Below are 17,970 nucleotides of genomic sequence, written 5' to 3'. Positions count from 1 at the left end.
CCCAGTCAAAAGATCTGGGCCCAAATCCATCGTTTTTTTGCACTCCACACCACCCTGGGTTAGACAATGGCGATATGCAAATCAGCTCTGACCCTGTTGCCCCATGGGAACAGTCCAGTCCGAACTACAAAAGCCATGTCCTTCCCAGAACGGAATCAAGCATCCGAGGACCGGACCGGTTTCGAGGTAACACCTCTCATCAGCCCGGCTAGCTTGACTCCAAGTGGTGTGGAGTGCCTGGGACCCACGTCTGGGCATCCCCAGCGCACTTAGGGCGGCAATTGCAAAAACAACAAGTGATGGACTGAATGTGGATCAATGTCACACACTCCCCCAGTCAAAAGATCTGGGCCCAAATCCATCGTTTTTTTGCACTCCACACCACCCTGGGTTAGACAATGGCGATATGCAAATCAGCTCTGACCCTGTTGCCCCATGGGAACAGTCCAGTCCGAACTACAAAAGCCATGTCCTTCCCAGAACGGAATCAAGCATCCGAGGACCGGACCGGTTTCGAGGTAACACCTCTCATCAGCCCGGCTAGCTTGACTCCAGTGGTGTGGAGTGCCTGGGACCCACGTCTGGGCATCCCCAGCGCACTTAGGGCGGCAATTGCAAAAACAACAAGTGATGGACTGAATGTGGATCAATGTCACACACTCCCCCAGTCAAAAGATCTGGGCCCAAATCCATCGTTTTTTTGCACTCCACACCACCCTGGGTTAGACAATGGCGATATGCAAATCAGCTCTGACCCTGTTGCCCCATGGGAACAGTCCAGTCCGAACTACAAAAGCCATGTCCTTCCCAGAACGGAATCAAGCATCCGAGGACCGGACCGGTTTCGAGGTAACACCTCTCATCAGCCCGGCTAGCTTGACTCCAGTGGTGTGGAGTGCCTGGGACCCACGTCTGGGCATCCCCAGCGCACTTAGGGTGGTGTGGAGTGCAAAAAAACGCGCTGGGGATGCCCAGACGTGGGTCCCAGGCACTCCACACCACTTGGAGTCAGGCTAGCCGGGCTGATGAGAGGTGTTACCTCGAAACCGGTCCGGTCCTCGGATGCTTGATTCCGTTCTGGGAAGGACATGGCTTTTGTAGTTCGGACTGGACTGTTCCCATGGGGCAACAGGGTCAGAGCTGATTTGCATATCGCCATTGTCTAACCCAGGGTGGTGTGGAGTGCAAAAAAACGATGGATTTGGGCCCAGATCTTTTGACTGGGGTAATGTGTGACATTGATCCACATTCGGTCCATCACTTGTTGTTTTTGCAATTGCCGCCCTAAGTGCGCTGGGGATGCCCAGACGTGGGTCCCAGGCACTCCACACCACTTGGAGTCAGGCTAGCCGGGCTGATGAGAGGTGTTACCTCGAAACCGGTCCGGTCCTCGGATGCTTGATTCCGTTCTGGGAAGGACATGGCTTTTGTAGTTCAGACTGGACTGTTCCCATGGGGCAACAGGGTCAGAGCTGATTTGCATATCGCCATTGTCTAACCCGGGGTGGTGTGGAGTGCACAAAAACGATGGATTTGGGCCCAGATCTTTGGACTGGGGTGAATGTGTGACATTGATCCACATTCTGTCCATCACCTGTTTTGTTTGCAAATTCCGCCATAAGTGCGCTGGGGATGCTCAGACGTGGGTCCCAGGCACTCCACACCACTGGAGTCAAGCTAGCCGGGCTGATGAGAGGTGTTACCTCGAAACCGGTCCGGTCCTCGGATGCTTGATTCCGTTCTGGGAAGTACATGGCTTTTGTAGTTCGGACTGGACTGTTCCCATGGGGCACAGGGTCAGAGCTGATTTGCATATCGCCATTGTCTAACCCGGGGTGGTGTGGAGTGCAAAAAAACGATGGATTTGGGCCCAGATCTTTGGACTGGGGTGAATGTGTGACATTGATCCACATTCTGTCCATCACCTGTTTTGTTTGCAAATTCCGCCATAAGTGCGCTGGGGATGCTCAGACGTGGGTCCCAGGCACTCCACACCACTGGAGTCAAGCTAGCCGGGCTGATGAGAGGTGTTACCTCGAAACCGGTCCGGTCCTCGGATGCTTGATTCCGTTCTGGGAAGGACATGGCTTTTGTAGTTCGGACTGGACTGTTCCCATGGGGCACAGGGTCAGAGCTGATTTGCATATCGCCATTGTCTAACCCAGGGTGGTGTGGAGTGCAAAAAAACGATGGATTTGGGCCCAGATCTTTGGACTGGGGTGAATGTGTGACATTGATCCACATTCTGTCCATCACCTGTTTTGTTTGCAATTACCGCCCTAAGTGCGCTGGGGATGCTCAGACGTGGGTCCCAGGCACTCCACACCACTGGAGTCAAGCTAGCCGGGCTGATGAGAGGTGTTACCTCGAAACCGGTCCGGTCCTCGGATGCTTGATTCCGTTCTGGGAAGGACATGGCTTTTGTAGTTCGGACTGGACTGTTCCCATGGGGCACAGGGTCAGAGCTGATTTGCATATCGCCATTGTCTAACCCAGGGTGGTGTGGAGTGCAAAAAAACGATGGATTTGGGCCCAGATCTTTGGACTGGGGTGAATGTGTGACATTGATCCACATTCTGTCCATCACCTGTTTTGTTTGCAATTACCGCCCTAAGTGCGCTGGGGATGCTCAGACGTGGGTCCCAGGCACTCCACACCACTGGAGTCAAGCTAGCCGGGCTGATGAGAGGTGTTACCTCGAAACCGATCCGGTCCTCGGATGCTTGATTCCGTTCTGGGAAGGACATGGCTTTTGTAGTTCGGACTGGACTGTTCCCATGGGGCACAGGGTCAGAGCTGATTTGCATATCGCCATTGTCTAACCCAGGGTGGTGTGGAGTGCAAAAAAACGATGGATTTGGGCCCAGATCTTTGGACTGGGGTGAATGTGTGACATTGATCCACATTCTGTCCATCACCTGTTTTGTTTGCAATTACCGCCCTAAGTGCGCTGGGGATGCTCAGACGTGGGTCCCAGGCACTCCACACCACTGGAGTCAAGCTAGCCGGGCTGATGAGAGGTGTTACCTCGAAACCGGTCCGGTCCTCGGATGCTTGATTCCGTTCTGGGAAGGACATGGCTTTTGTAGTTCGGACTGGACTGTTCCCATGGGGCACAGGGTCAGAGCTGATTTGCATATCGCCATTGTCTAACCCAGGGTGGTGTGGAGTGCAAAAAAACGATGGATTTGGGCCCAGATCTTTGGACTGGGGTGAATGTGTGACATTGATCCACATTCTGTCCATCACCTGTTTTGTTTGCAATTACCGCCCTAAGTGCGCTGGGGATGCTCAGACGTGGGTCCCAGGCACTCCACACCACTGGAGTCAAGCTAGCCGGGCTGATGAGAGGTGTTACCTCGAAACCGGTCCGGTCCTCGGATGCTTGATTCCGTTCTGGGAAGGACATGGCTTTTGTAGTTCGGACTGGACTGTTCCCATGGGGCACAGGGTCAGAGCTGATTTGCATATCGCCATTGTCTAACCCAGGGTGGTGTGGAGTGCAAAAAAACGATGGATTTGGGCCCAGATCTTTGGACTGGGGTGAATGTGTGACATTGATCCACATTCTGTCCATCACCTGTTTTGTTTGCAATTACCGCCCTAAGTGCGCTGGGGATGCTCAGACGTGGGTCCCAGGCACTCCACACCACTGGAGTCAAGCTAGCCGGGCTGATGAGAGGTGTTACCTCGAAACCGGTCCGGTCCTCGGATGCTTGATTCCGTTCTGGGAAGGACATGGCTTTTGTAGTTCGGACTGGACTGTTCCCATGGGGCACAGGGTCAGAGCTGATTTGCATATCGCCATTGTCTAACCCAGGGTGGTGTGGAGTGCAAAAAAACGATGGATTTGGGCCCAGATCTTTGGACTGGGGTGAATGTGTGACATTGATCCACATTCTGTCCATCACCTGTTTTGTTTGCAATTACCGCCCTAAGTGCGCTGGGGATGCTCAGACGTGGGTCCCAGGCACTCCACACCACTGGAGTCAAGCTAGCCGGGCTGATGAGAGGTGTTACCTCGAAACCGGTCCGGTCCTCGGATGCTTGATTCCGTTCTGGGAAGGACATGGCTTTTGTAGTTCGGACTGGACTGTTCCCATGGGGCACAGGGTCAGAGCTGATTTGCATATCGCCATTGTCTAACCCAGGGTGGTGTGGAGTGCAAAAAAACGATGGATTTGGGCCCAGATCTTTGGACTGGGGTGAATGTGTGACATTGATCCACATTCTGTCCATCACCTGTTTTGTTTGCAATTACCGCCCTAAGTGCGCTGGGGATGCTCAGACGTGGGTCCCAGGCACTCCACACCACTGGAGTCAAGCTAGCCGGGCTGATGAGAGGTGTTACCTCGAAACCGGTCCGGTCCTCGGATGCTTGATTCCGTTCTGGGAAGGACATGGCTTTTGTAGTTCGGACTGGACTGTTCCCATGGGGCACAGGGTCAGAGCTGATTTGCATATCGCCATTGTCTAACCCAGGGTGGTGTGGAGTGCAAAAAAACGATGGATTTGGGCCCAGATCTTTGGACTGGGGTGAATGTGTGACATTGATCCACATTCTGTCCATCACCTGTTTTGTTTGCAATTACCGCCCTAAGTGCGCTGGGGATGCTCAGACGTGGGTCCCAGGCACTCCACACCACTGGAGTCAAGCTAGCCGGGCTGATGAGAGGTGTTACCTCGAAACCGGTCCGGTCCTCGGATGCTTGATTCCGTTCTGGGAAGGACATGGCTTTTGTAGTTCGGACTGGACTGTTCCCATGGGGCACAGGGTCAGAGCTGATTTGCATATCGCCATTGTCTAACCCAGGGTGGTGTGGAGTGCAAAAAAACGATGGATTTGGGCCCAGATCTTTGGACTGGGGTGAATGTGTGACATTGATCCACATTCTGTCCATCACCTGTTTTGTTTGCTATCCAAGAAACAACCATACAAGGATAGTACACAAATTAATATCCCAAACAAAGGGAAACATAAACTAACACTTGGGGCAGGGCCTAAAAATAAAAACCATGTGTGAGCAACCAGGTTGACCCTGTGGGAGGTGAAGAGCAGGGTTCGACTTAGGGCAAATCTCGAATAGACAGCACAGCTGCAGAACAAGCACTGTGGGTAGCCAATATGATGGCCGCTCTTTTAATTAAACTGAGAACTATCATTAAAGAAGAAATAACTCCTTTAGCCAGCCATCTAGATACTTTGGAGAAAACCCGGGCTGGCACAGACAGGAGCTCCAGCACGACGTGACCTTGTGAACAGGAAAGAAGGGGAGGGATAGATATCGGTTGTCAAGAGGTCTCCCAAGGTCCAATTCACACACGTGGGGGGAGCACACAGCTGAGGTCCCTTCAACCAGTGGTACACAAAGGGAAACAAGCAATAGAACTTAAACAGACAGCCAAGAGCCTAGTCACAGGAGGAGTACACCGGAAGTGAATGGAGACGATAAGGCCAAGCCTCCAACCTGGGAGGCAACTAGCAAACAAAGTATGCCACCAGCACAAGATTTCAATAGTGAGAGCAACGCGCTCCCCCTTCCTAGCATAAACCTTCCCCCAGCTTGTGCCCCCTATGTTGCCATAATAACAGGTATCCCCCCAATTGCCCACAATGCGAAGGAATCCCAGCTTGACCCTAGGAATAAGTATTTATTCTGTCTTGCAAGGCATAATCACTTCGAGTATGCCAGAGCGGGGGAGATAATTATGGTTCCCAGAGTGGGCTGGTTGGGCAATGATAAAAACGGAAGCAGGGGAATGCATTGTTATCAATTTTAATAACCCCAACACTGCCAGCAGATTGCTAAACACACCCAATACATGTCATCACACACCAACAGGAATAAGCCTACGTTCGCTGGATTGTTTCTACCCCCAAAACCACTCTAACCCTAGAGGTAGTGCATTTTCGTTAATCCACCCTTGTGGGCCCTGGTATCCTTATGTAAGGTAGGCGGGCCACCCAAGTAGGCGCCCTCTGTACAACATTGCAGTGAGCAATAGATATGAAAATCTGGAGGAGGTTGACTGACTAGGGGTGGGTACTTCCACTGGCGATATTTTTGATAACCGGTGTTCTGTCCAAATGACGAAGGATAGTGTGGCGGGAGGGGAGCGAACAGAGTTAGTGGAGTGGTCTCTGCCCACTGGCATAGCACACAAACAGAGAGCAGCCAACTGTGTGAGGAGCAGCTCCTACCCCCCGACACACAGATGGGCTGCAAAGACGTGGGAGAATCCAGCGTAGTTCCTAACACACCAGCTAGGGTCTACAAGGTTACTCACCCCTCCCCCGCGCCATATCCCTTGAGGCAGCCACAGGGGTAAGACCGGTGAGCAATAAACTACAAACTCTATCATAGAATATAGCTGGACTCAAAAACAAACTAGTATGTCCAGACTGGGGGTCTTTTGTGGACAATCAAGATATTTGCCTATTTCAAGAGACCTGGGCGTGCGAAGAACACCAAAAAGTAGGTTTTGCCCCATTTAACATCTTGGCTACCAAAGGGGGAGGGGGTGCCCGTTTGGCGGACTTTCGATTTGGGTAGGCACGGATCTTGGGTGCAAAGCAGAGCAGTTGATAATATACCATCGATATTCAATGTGTTCGGCTGTCATTCCCTGCCAAGATGAAAATCACCCTAATCAATGTCTATACAAGACCTGTGACTAATAGATTAGAATCCACCACCATTGACCACCTTGAATGCTACATTTCAACTTGGACCCTGCGACTCTGTTGATTATAGGAGGCGATTTTATTTGCCAATTCGAGCCACTAACTGATAATTCCCACGAGGCTCCTCAGAAGAAGACCTATACTGGTCAATTCCTGACTCGCAGCTCGCCCCAATCAAAGTATGGTCACCCCTGGCCATGAAACTCCAGTCACTCACATTGTCTCACTCTCTGAGGACATGCAACGGGAGGACTAGGTCTGACCTTCCTGGTAAATTTACATTCAATGGAGATGGCCAGTCCTCGTTAATTGATTACATCAAGGTGGAAACTAGAACTTGGGAGAAAGTCCTTGATTTCGATGTACAACAAAGGCAGGATAGCGATCACAACGATTTGATTGTATTCCTGAGGCTGGGGAATTTGGATGCACCTACCACCCGTTCTCACCCAGCATCGGGGTCCAGTGCCCTAAAAACCACCAATAATAGATGGAAGGTTAGATGGAGCTACATTCAACACTCTCCCCTCAAGCTGGATAAAGTGTACCAGCTTGCAACACCTTTGATAGCCAGAATGTGGGAGGTGGTATATGTGGAAGAACTTGCAGAGGACAGAGATAAGGCCAAAAAAATCCATGAGGAACTAATTGCAAACTTGACCGATGTATTCAATCCGGAAACCTCTAGGAGGGAAACTAATCGGCCTAAATGCTCCTGGTATAACAACAATGGCCGCAAAGCAAAACAGGAGCTGGTGCAAGCGGTGAAGGATAAAGATAGGCCAATCATCAAACAAGAGAAAGGTGTGGGTCACGCACTCCTCGATGTATCAAAATTGATATTCTGTGGTGTGCTGCGGAGATATCACCCCCCGACAAGAAGGTGTGGAAATCACTTATGGTTGGTGGCACCTAGTGTAGATGCCAACTCTCAGCGCACAACCTTGATTGAAACCAATAGGTTTCTTAAATGAATCATTCCAAGTTGTAGTCAAAGATTAAATCAAGTTCATCATTGTTCATCCATGTTTAATTTCACATGTATTGTTTGTTCAAATCAATGAGATAAACATGTCATGCATGTATCCGATATCACAATGTATGAATGCACATTATTTCCCAATGCATTTCGGATGCTAGATCCTTCATCAGGGGAATCCTAAAAATAAAATGAAATGAATAAACTAAATATGATCCTCGACGGTGGAACAATATATACAAACATTCCTGTGCCAAAAGATAAATGTGAGAAGATAATCACGGTGAAAGAAACCCAGTTAGATAGGTGCGTGAAAACGTAAGTGAAACGGTGACAAAAAGATACCAGAAACAAACGTATTCATATATGCAAAAATGAGAGATTAGCGCTGTAAGATGAAAGGGAAAGATCATGGTGCTCGGGAAACATAGTGTGTAAAAGAATAGCTACTCGCAAATAAACCAGCGTCATGCAAACATATAGATAACGATTCCAGAATCTTCCCAAAGTGAAGAAATTAAGCTTGCCCGACTGGCGTGAGCGTTAACCCGATGGCTGATGGCGAAGAGCGCAAACGGCAGGACGCGTGTTCTTGCCTGCAACTTTCCGTAAGTGCACTTTAAATCGGGTTAACGCTCACGCCAGTCGGGCAAGCTTAATTTCTTCACTTTGGGAAGATTCTGGAATCGTTATCTATATGTTTGCATGACGCTGGTTTATTTGCGAGTAGCTATTCTTTTACACACTATGTTTCCCGAGCACCATGATCTTTCCCTTTCATCTTACAGCGCTAATCTCTCATTTTTGCATATATGAATACGTTTGTTTCTGGTATCTTTTTGTCACCGTTTCACTTACGTTTTCACGCACCTATCTAACTGGGTTTCTTTCACCGTGATTATCTTCTCACATTTATCTTTTGGCACAGGAATGTTTGTATATATTGTTCCACCGTCGAGGATCATATTTAGTTTATTCATTTCATTTTATTTTTAGGATTCCCCTGATGAAGGATCTAGTATCCGAAATGCATTGGGAAATAATGTGCATTCATACATTGTGATATCGGATACATGCATGACATGTTTATCTCATTGATTTGAACAAACAATACATGTGAAATTAAACATGGATGAACAATGATGAACTTGATTTAATCTTTGACTACAACTTGGAATGATTCATTTAAGAAACCTATTGGTTTCAATCAAGGTTGTGCGCTGAGAGTTGGCATCTACACTAGGTGCCACCAACCATAAGTGATTTCCACACCTTCTTGTCGGGGGGTGATATCTCCGCAGCACACCACAGAATATCAATTTTGATACATCGAGGAGTGCGTGACCCACACCTTTCTCTTCTTCAAGTCGACCCTGACCAGGGACACTGCACCCCAAATCATTTATACACAGAACAAATCATGGCTTATGATGATATCACAGCACTTACTGATTTAAAAGCAGACACTTTTGCTTTCAATACTGAAGATGTAAATAAAATTTATGCTTTGATCCCCGAGGTGGACAGTGCACAAGGATCCACCAGAAATAAAGAAAGTTGCCTCAAACAATTACTCTACTTCTCTAAAAAAGAAATCAGTCAAAGGCTCCACGCCAGTACTTTAATTCGCTACCACAGAGCACAACGAATCCCAAGGGGGCTCCGAGTCCCGCTAAAACCACTCTTATGCAGGAACAGCTCGAAATTTGTAGAGAGATGGTACGCCATTCTAAATAAATGCTCGCTGGATTTAATATTACTTATCGTTGACGAACTGTCCAGAGCACTGGAAGAACTCAACAGAGACATCCAATTATGCAAACAAGAACTAAATGACATGCTACCGAAGGAGGAATGGTCCAAGATATTGGAAGATATAACGATTCAACTTGACAAACATACCAGGGAAATCAATGAACGCAAAATACGCAAGTATCGCAGAGATACTATAGACTACAAGTTAGGCGAAGTATATTCTTGGGCAGAGGTTTACGCCAGGAGACGTCAAAATAAACCACCTAGGTCCAATACCAATACCGCCACAGAGACTTCATCCTCAGAGGATGACACACGACCTCGACCACGACCTACCAATCTACAAACACCCTCAACCAGTGCAGAATCCTCCACCCTCTTCACGGTTCCTTTTTTAGGAGAAGGCCCGGGAGAAAACGACGACCCAGGAGGAGCAAAGTCAAAAGAAAGGGAGAAAGAAAGGGAGAAGGAGAAGGAGAGAGAATTGAGAAGCACCACACTGAACCAGAGGGTGGACAAACCAAAGAAGAAGACAACCTAGTCATCAACATATCATCCTACAGATTGTCTGATCAAGAGATTAATGTACTGCAGAAGGGCACCTCATTCATACCAACCAGCCACACCAATGAGTTAGAACTTGAGGTTAGTTTATTCAAATTCATGCGGAGTTTGCGCTTAAGACATTTCTTTGACAACGTTTTACCTCCTCAAGATACCAATAGAGAAGACCAATTGAGAGGACTACGCGCCAAGAGTTCATTCATGGCACCTATCAGCCACAAATCATTTGACATTTTTGAAAATTTGGTCAGAAATGACATTAGCAAAATCAATTTCTCCAAAAGGACGAGACACACCAACTTAACAAAAAAGGAATATTCACTGTTGATCAACTTGGCTAACAGGAAGGAAATTACATATCAAACTGCTGACAAGGGGGGTGCATTGGTACTCATGGACACTTCATTCTACAATGAACAAGTTCATTCACATTTGTCTGATACTAACACGTATGGTCCCATTCACTACAACCCAACGAAACAATATGGGGAAGTCTTGATTCACATACTGACTACTGCCGAAGAACATGGAATTATAGACAGCAAAACCAAGAAGTTTTTAACACCTGTCAACTCCAGCACTCCTAGCATATACATGCTACCGAAGGTCCACAAGAGCATCACGCAACCTCCATTCAGACCCATTGTGTCTACACGTGGCAGTATCCATGAAAACACAGGCAAATTCATTGATCGCTACCTTCAACCTCTCATCCAGCAATCCCGGACCTACGTCAGGGATACCACACATTTCCTACAGAAGATCATTGATATTCGATTTGAAGAAGACACCACCATCTATCTTTGTTCCATTGATGTCAAATCGCTATACACAAGCATCCCGCATGATCTAGGGATGGAAGCAATGGAGAATATTTTGCTACAATCTGATCTTACTAATGATTTTCAAATTTTTTTGATGCAACTGATGCACTTCACTCTCTATCAGAGTTATTTCTCTTGGAATGATCAATGCTATGCACAATTGTCCGGGACCTCCATGGGCAATTGTGCTGCTCCGGTTTACGCAAATGCATTCATGATATACTTCGAGGAGACCCATATCTTGAATCGGACACCTTGGGTACAACATGCCATGTCGTTCTTGAGATATATAGATGACATTTTCGTACTATGGAAAGGTGATCATGAATCCTTAACGAAAGCGGTAAAAGATCTAAATCACATCAGCGATCGAATACAATTCACTCATGAAATCAGCATGAACACCATCACATTTCTCGATGTACGAGTAACAAGGGTGCGAGATCATCTGGAGACGGACCTGTACAGGAAAGATACTGACAAGAATAACACCCTTCATTATCACTCATATCATCAAAGATCACTCAAAAACCACCTTCCATATTCACAGTTATTACGGGTGAAAAGGATTGCATCTGACAGTCATAAATATGAAGAACAAGCCTCTGAGATGTTGACACGATTTGCCAAAAGGGGATACCCTAAACCTATTTTGACTCACGCTAAAGAACGTTGTGATAAGATCAAACGAGAAGAAGCGTTAGCTACTCAAAAAAAGAACCAAAATACAAGACCTGTCATTGTATCCAAATTTTCTGAGGCATCAAGAGCCTACAAATCCTCCATCCTAAAACACTGGGCTATTGTCAGTCAAGAACAGGATTTTAATGGTATCTTCAGCGAACAACCCCTGTTTGCGTACAAAAGGGGAAACAACCTAAAGGAACTCATAAAAAACCCAAAAACCAAACAAAACGTCAACTACAAAGGTAACCAACCTTGTTTGAATTGTCAGAACTGTAATAATTTGATCAAGGGCCCTGTATTGCAGCATCCCATGAAGGGCACAGATGTGAGACTCAGAATGAATGCCACTTGCGACACTGAAAATGTCATATACATCATCAAATGTCCGTGTGGACTGATGTACACCGGCAAAACTACACGTAAGCTTAAAGTAAGAATCAACGAGCACAAGAGCAATATAAGGACAGCGAATATGAAATCTAATCTGGCAGTACACTTCAAAGAACACAGACATAACATCAGTCAATCGAGGTTCGCTGCAGTAGAAGTGGTGAATAGGCGAGACGACAGAGACAATAACAATTTCTTGTTACAACGTGAAAATCACTGGATCAAATTCCTTCAGACCATGAAACCATCTGGTCTGAATGATCGGATGGAGTTCCAATGTTACTTATAGTGCAATTTCTTTAACTGACGTGATACTTAACATTCACTTGTGTACCATCTGTTATTTTTTAATTTTTCATTTAGTTATTCATGTCCATTTGACATTTAATACAGCTTCCATATGCCTTTTTCATATTCATTCTCTTAACATTGGTTACGTGTATACCTGCTCACTCTTGTCTTTCCTCACAAACTTTCTATTCTCGAGGCTCGCGTCCTATTTTTCCACTCTAACATGGCCGCCACACTATTGGTCCTTTTTCTATGTTCACTCGGCATTGTCGTTATACTTCCGCTTTCACCATACACCACGCTTCTCAGCTGATGGCGAAGAGCGCAAACGGCAGGACGCGTGTTCTTGCCTGCAACTTTCCGTAAGTGCACTTTAAATCGGGTTAACGCTCACGCCAGTCGGGCAAGCTTAATTTCTTCACTTTGGGAAGATTCTGGAATCGTTATCTATATGTTTGCATGACGCTGGTTTATTTGCGAGTAGCTATTCTTTTACACACTATGTTTCCCGAGCACCATGATCTTTCCCTTTCATCTTACAGCGCTAATCTCTCATTTTTGCATATATGAATACGTTTGTTTCTGGTATCTTTTTGTCACCGTTTCACTTACGTTTTCACGCACCTATCTAACTGGGTTTCTTTCACCGTGATTATCTTCTCACATTTATCTTTTGGCACAGGAATGTTTGTATATATTGTTCCACCGTCGAGGATCATATTTAGTTTATTCATTTCATTTTATTTTTAGGATGCCCCTGATGAAGGATCTAGTATCCGAAATGCATTGGGAAATAATGTGCATTCATACATTGTGATATCGGATACATGCATGACATGTTTATCTCATTGATTTGAACAAACAATACATGTGAAATTAAACATGGATGAACAATGATGAACTTGATTTAATCTTTGACTACAACTTGGAATGATTCATTTAAGAAACCTATTGGTTTCAATCAAGGTTGTGCGCTGAGAGTTGGCATCTACACTAGGTGCCACCAACCATAAGCAATCATCAAACAAGCCAGAATCAAGTATAGAAAGATTACGCAGGCGGAAAATAAAAGATGGGAAACAGATAGGTGGGATGCCCTCAGGATTGCACTGAAATGTGGTAAATAATATATTACCCTGTCATAATTTCTATACATTAATAAGGATCATGCATATAATGAGAGGCAGAGTCCGTGGTGTCCGATTCAGAAGGGCTTTATTCAATAACTCGAGTTACTGGAGAATCGGGTTCCATCACCACTAAGGTTCAGGAAGGATCATCATCTGATTCTTTATTCACAGAATACATTATATATAGTAAATACATACATTGAAATGGATAGAAAAGGCGGAGCACTCCCGGTGGAGCAAGTGAAAGAGAGAGATAAGAGCACATGGGCGTGAAAGAGGGCGTACACATGGGTGTACACTTGATGAGTCATAGGTGTGTCATAGGTGGGTGGATGCATAGAGGGGGTCTGCATGGTCAGCAGGAACCTTTACCCTACTTGTGCGTGCAAAACTGGTCATGACGTGGAATTGACGTGTAACTGGGGAGAGTTGGGGGGAGCTAACCTTCGTGCTAGTAGAAGAGTCTGGGATGTCAGAACGACCTGCACCTCTGGCATTATCTGATATCTTGTGTTTGGAGGATGTATCGTCTGAAGTAAAGGTCGCTCGAGCAAAGGCTGTTCATCACTAAATGCTAGTGTGTGCATATATTTCTTCGTGCATTGCGTGGGGGCCATGGGCCTTCTATGGAAACGGGTTCAGTAAATCACTTGGATGGAGACAGAAAGGCTAGGCCCTATCTTCTGCAGGCGGAAAATGTTTACCCCTTACGTTAGACAGGAATGTGTGTCTGTGGAGCTGAACAGATAACTGTAGGCAAAATACTGTCTTGGCAGGCCAGGCTGGGCATCTCTCGGCTGAGCAGAAAATATGTGAGAGGTCAGGGATACATAACTAAACTGCAGCTTTCAGAATATCAGGAGGCTCGGAGCCTGAATTCGGGTCCTAGCTCGGCTGAGCCATGAAAACGTGCTCATCTCGATATTTAAACGTGTACCATGTAAATGCATTGGCAACATAGGCCTCAGTGCAGAATTAACGTTTCATTCATGGAGGGCCTAATAATTTACATGCTAACATTGGACGGAAATGCAGAGGCATTATTAACACAGGCATGAGAAGGGATTTGCATGATGACATGGACATACATGGGGCATAGGTACATACATAGGGTGCGTGTAGGGGACACACTGGCCACGTAAAATTTCTATTTCCTCATTCCCTCCTTGTCCCCTACTGTGCCCTTCAGGACACGTCTATATTCATGATACCATCTATCTGTTCATACAGCATCATTTGCTCGTTTCTTTTCTTTTGTACACGTGAACGTGGACGGGGAATACAGGCAGTGTCACACAAGCCGCAAATCGCTGGGCCACATTGCAGACAGAGACAGCAACTGAATATGACTAGTAGTATTACTCATAGGAACGACAGTACTTTCCATCCCCAAGCTGATATTACACTCCAGAGCCAACCGGACCAAGTCCATGTGCCTGGATTTTGGTGTATCTCGTGAGCTATCTTATGGAGTCTTGTTATTGCTGCGTATACAGATGGCGCATTATTAGGAATAAACACGCAACAACTGGAGCCGATCACTCTACAAGCCCCGCCCCTATCTGCCAGGATGACGTCAAGAACAAGGCGATTCTGAAGAACAACAAGTCTCATAGCAGACTGCTCCTCTGTCAAGTTTCCTAAAGCAGAAGTAGTCTCATTCACTACTGCTTCCAAAGTTCTCGTTAATCTGCGTATTAATTTACTGTTTAGGATGGGACCTATGAAGAAAAAGAATCCTCTATTGAAATTTGTATATTGCTCCAAAGCTGTCTCAGTCTGATCGACAACTGGGGAATCGGTCTCCCTCTTGTGTTTCAAATGTACTAGTCGTGAATCTCGATGATAATGGGATGGGGCTAGGAAAACAGGTGGCAGTAGGAACGCTATATAACATGTCCCACCCCAGTCTAAGGGCAGACGTACATAGGCTGTCTGACCGCAAATGAAATAGGAATGGCGGGAAGCTTTGAAAGTAGACTTTCCTTTATCATTGAACTCGACCACAGTCTTACAATCACTGTGTCCCAAATGCACTGAGCCTTTCTTTCTAACGCATAATTCACCTTTTACTGGTAAAACTGTTATGAACGGTGAATCTATATTTGTCTCGGATTGGACATTCAGAATCATAAAGTTAAGTGAAACATTTCCTAGTTCATACACTTCATTTTCTAGATCTGTTCCTTTCCTTTAGGGAAAACCCTTTATGTCTGGGAAACATGCCTTATTCATTACTATATTCAAATCTCCCCAAATCCATTCACTCTGGGAATTCTCTGTGAACTTTCTGTCTTGTAACGATGACATTAAAGCAAACCATGCTTCGCACGAACCATTGTGTGAGAATGGATAAGGAAAAAGGGGCAAAACTCCCTTCGTTTTCTGATAAGGTGGGAGTCGGCCACATACCCAGCAATTCGTTACATTGCTGGTCTGGTGAGAATGGTGTAACATGCGAATAAAAGTATTGTTGCGCAGTGCTAGTCGATATGACAGTTCATGGGGTGGCAGATCACTGAATGTGTGCTCTACAGTATCATTGAAGGAAGGATGTATATGTGAACCAAGAGGAGGAAAGAAAACATGTAGCGTCAAGCTGATACATATAATCGATATACTTAGAAGAAACATAATGATCAGAGTTACTATACATCTGCTGCGTAAGGTCTTGCAGTATTTCTCTTTCTTATCTCTCTGTCTACTACTCGGGTCTACGATCTTATACATGTCAGGAACCTGTCTAACCGATTCACCACAGGGTGGACTTAAACAATTAAATGCTGTCTGACTTACTAGACCGTAGCTTTAATTTGTACTCTTGTTGCGGAGTCTTTTCTAGCAAAGGGAGTTTCGAGTCACTGGTATCTGGGCAGTCCTTAATCTCGTTTACAGTTCCGTGTTCATGGAATCTTTTAACGTGTTAGGCATGGATCCAGCCCTTTCTTCCCTCGACCTTGGCGGCGGTCCTCGTTGTGAGAAGTACCAGCTTCGGTGCTCGCCAGTGGGGCTCGAGAGGACTTGAACGATCAAAATTCCGGACCAATACGGTATCTCCAGGAACGATAGAGTGTTCCTTCACGTGGGTGTTGTCAGGGAAGGCAGCTGCAACCTGTGAACGACAAGAAAGGAGTGCAGACATCAAGGAAGCCAGGTAATCTGTCAGCATATTACTGTCAACATCGGTAATTCTTTTTGGCATAGGCGTACCCCACATATTCGGTGGTCTACCAAAAACCACCTCGTACGGGGACAGTCCTGTTCTGGAATGAACTACCATACGCATGTAAAAGAGGGCAACCGGCAAGGCTACCATCCAATCCACGCCTTTTTCTGCACAGACTTTCGCTAATTTTGTCTTAAGTGTCTGATTGTGCCTTTCGACAAGGCCTGCTGCCTCTGGGTGCCTTACACAATGGAACTTCCACTGGTACCCTAACAGAAGAGATACTTGATTCATTAATTCAGAGGAGAAAGGCTGACCGTTATCTGAGTACACGACACGGGGCAAGCCGTACCGCGGAAAGAATTTTCAAACCAACTGCCTGGCAGTGGTTACAGCATTGTAATCTGGGACTGGGTACGCTTCTGTCCATCTAGATAATGCACATACAATTACTAGGACATACTTGTATCCTCGACATCTGTCCATCTGAATATATTCCATCTGGAGGACTTCAAAAGGGTGGTCAGGAGGATGAAATCCACCTTGTTCCACGGGAATGCCTTTGGCTGGATTGAACTGGCAACAGATCCTGCAGGTACGCACTTTCTGTTTTGCTGCTGCACGCAGGTGCTTGTTTAACCAGATATTCTGTAAACTGTCTAACATAGCCTTTTCTCCTAAGTGTGCTGGACTATGTGCTGTATTTATGATAACTTGAACCATAGAGTCAGGAAGAAACCATGTGGCTTTGCCTTTTGTCATCCAACCCTGGTCAGTCTGGACCCCTCCTTGTTCGGTCCATTTCTTCATTTCGTCTGGAGTGGCATGTGTCTGTATGTCGAGTACATCTTGTGAGGGATCCCTGACTATCATGCAATTTGTCAGTGATGGTACTTCTGTCTTTGTCGCGTCTGTGGGAGTGTCTGTTGGAGTCTGGGCTGTAAGTTTAGCTGTTCGATCTGCCAGGTCGTTACCCTGGGAAATGGTGTCTGTGACTTTAGTATGTGCTTTGCACTTCATGATAGCTATGGCTGTAGGCAAGTGTATTGCATCTAACAGAGCCTGAATAAGGGGACCATGCTGAATTTTGGCCCCATGAGAGGTCAGAAAACCTCTCTCCTGCCACAAAACTCCGAAGTCGTGAACGACTCCGAAGGCATACTGTGAATCTGTGTATATGTTTACTTTCATGTTCTTGGCTCGTATGCAGGCTTGTGTCAGAGCGATGAGCTCTGCGGCTTGGGCTGACAGTGTGTCAATTCTATGTGTCTCTATGACTTCAGTATCAGTGGTCACTGCATATGCGGCCACTAACTCTCCTGTGCTTGTTCTCATGCATGAACCATCCACATAAAGTGTCAGGTCTGGGTCTGGCAGTGCAATGTCTGTCAAGTCTTGTCTTGGTTTCATTACTGTATCAATTACTTCCACACAGTCATGTGGTGCAGTGTCTGCTGTGCTTGAGGGCAAAAGTGTCGCAGGGTTCAGTATATTGCATC

This window comes from Lissotriton vulgaris, chromosome 10, assembly GCF_964263255.1.
Source record: "Lissotriton vulgaris chromosome 10, aLisVul1.2, whole genome shotgun sequence".
Classification (NCBI taxonomy): domain Eukaryota; kingdom Metazoa; phylum Chordata; class Amphibia; order Caudata; family Salamandridae; genus Lissotriton; species Lissotriton vulgaris.
The sequence above is the reverse complement of the archived record's forward strand: the minus strand, read 5'-3'. Positions refer to the sequence as shown.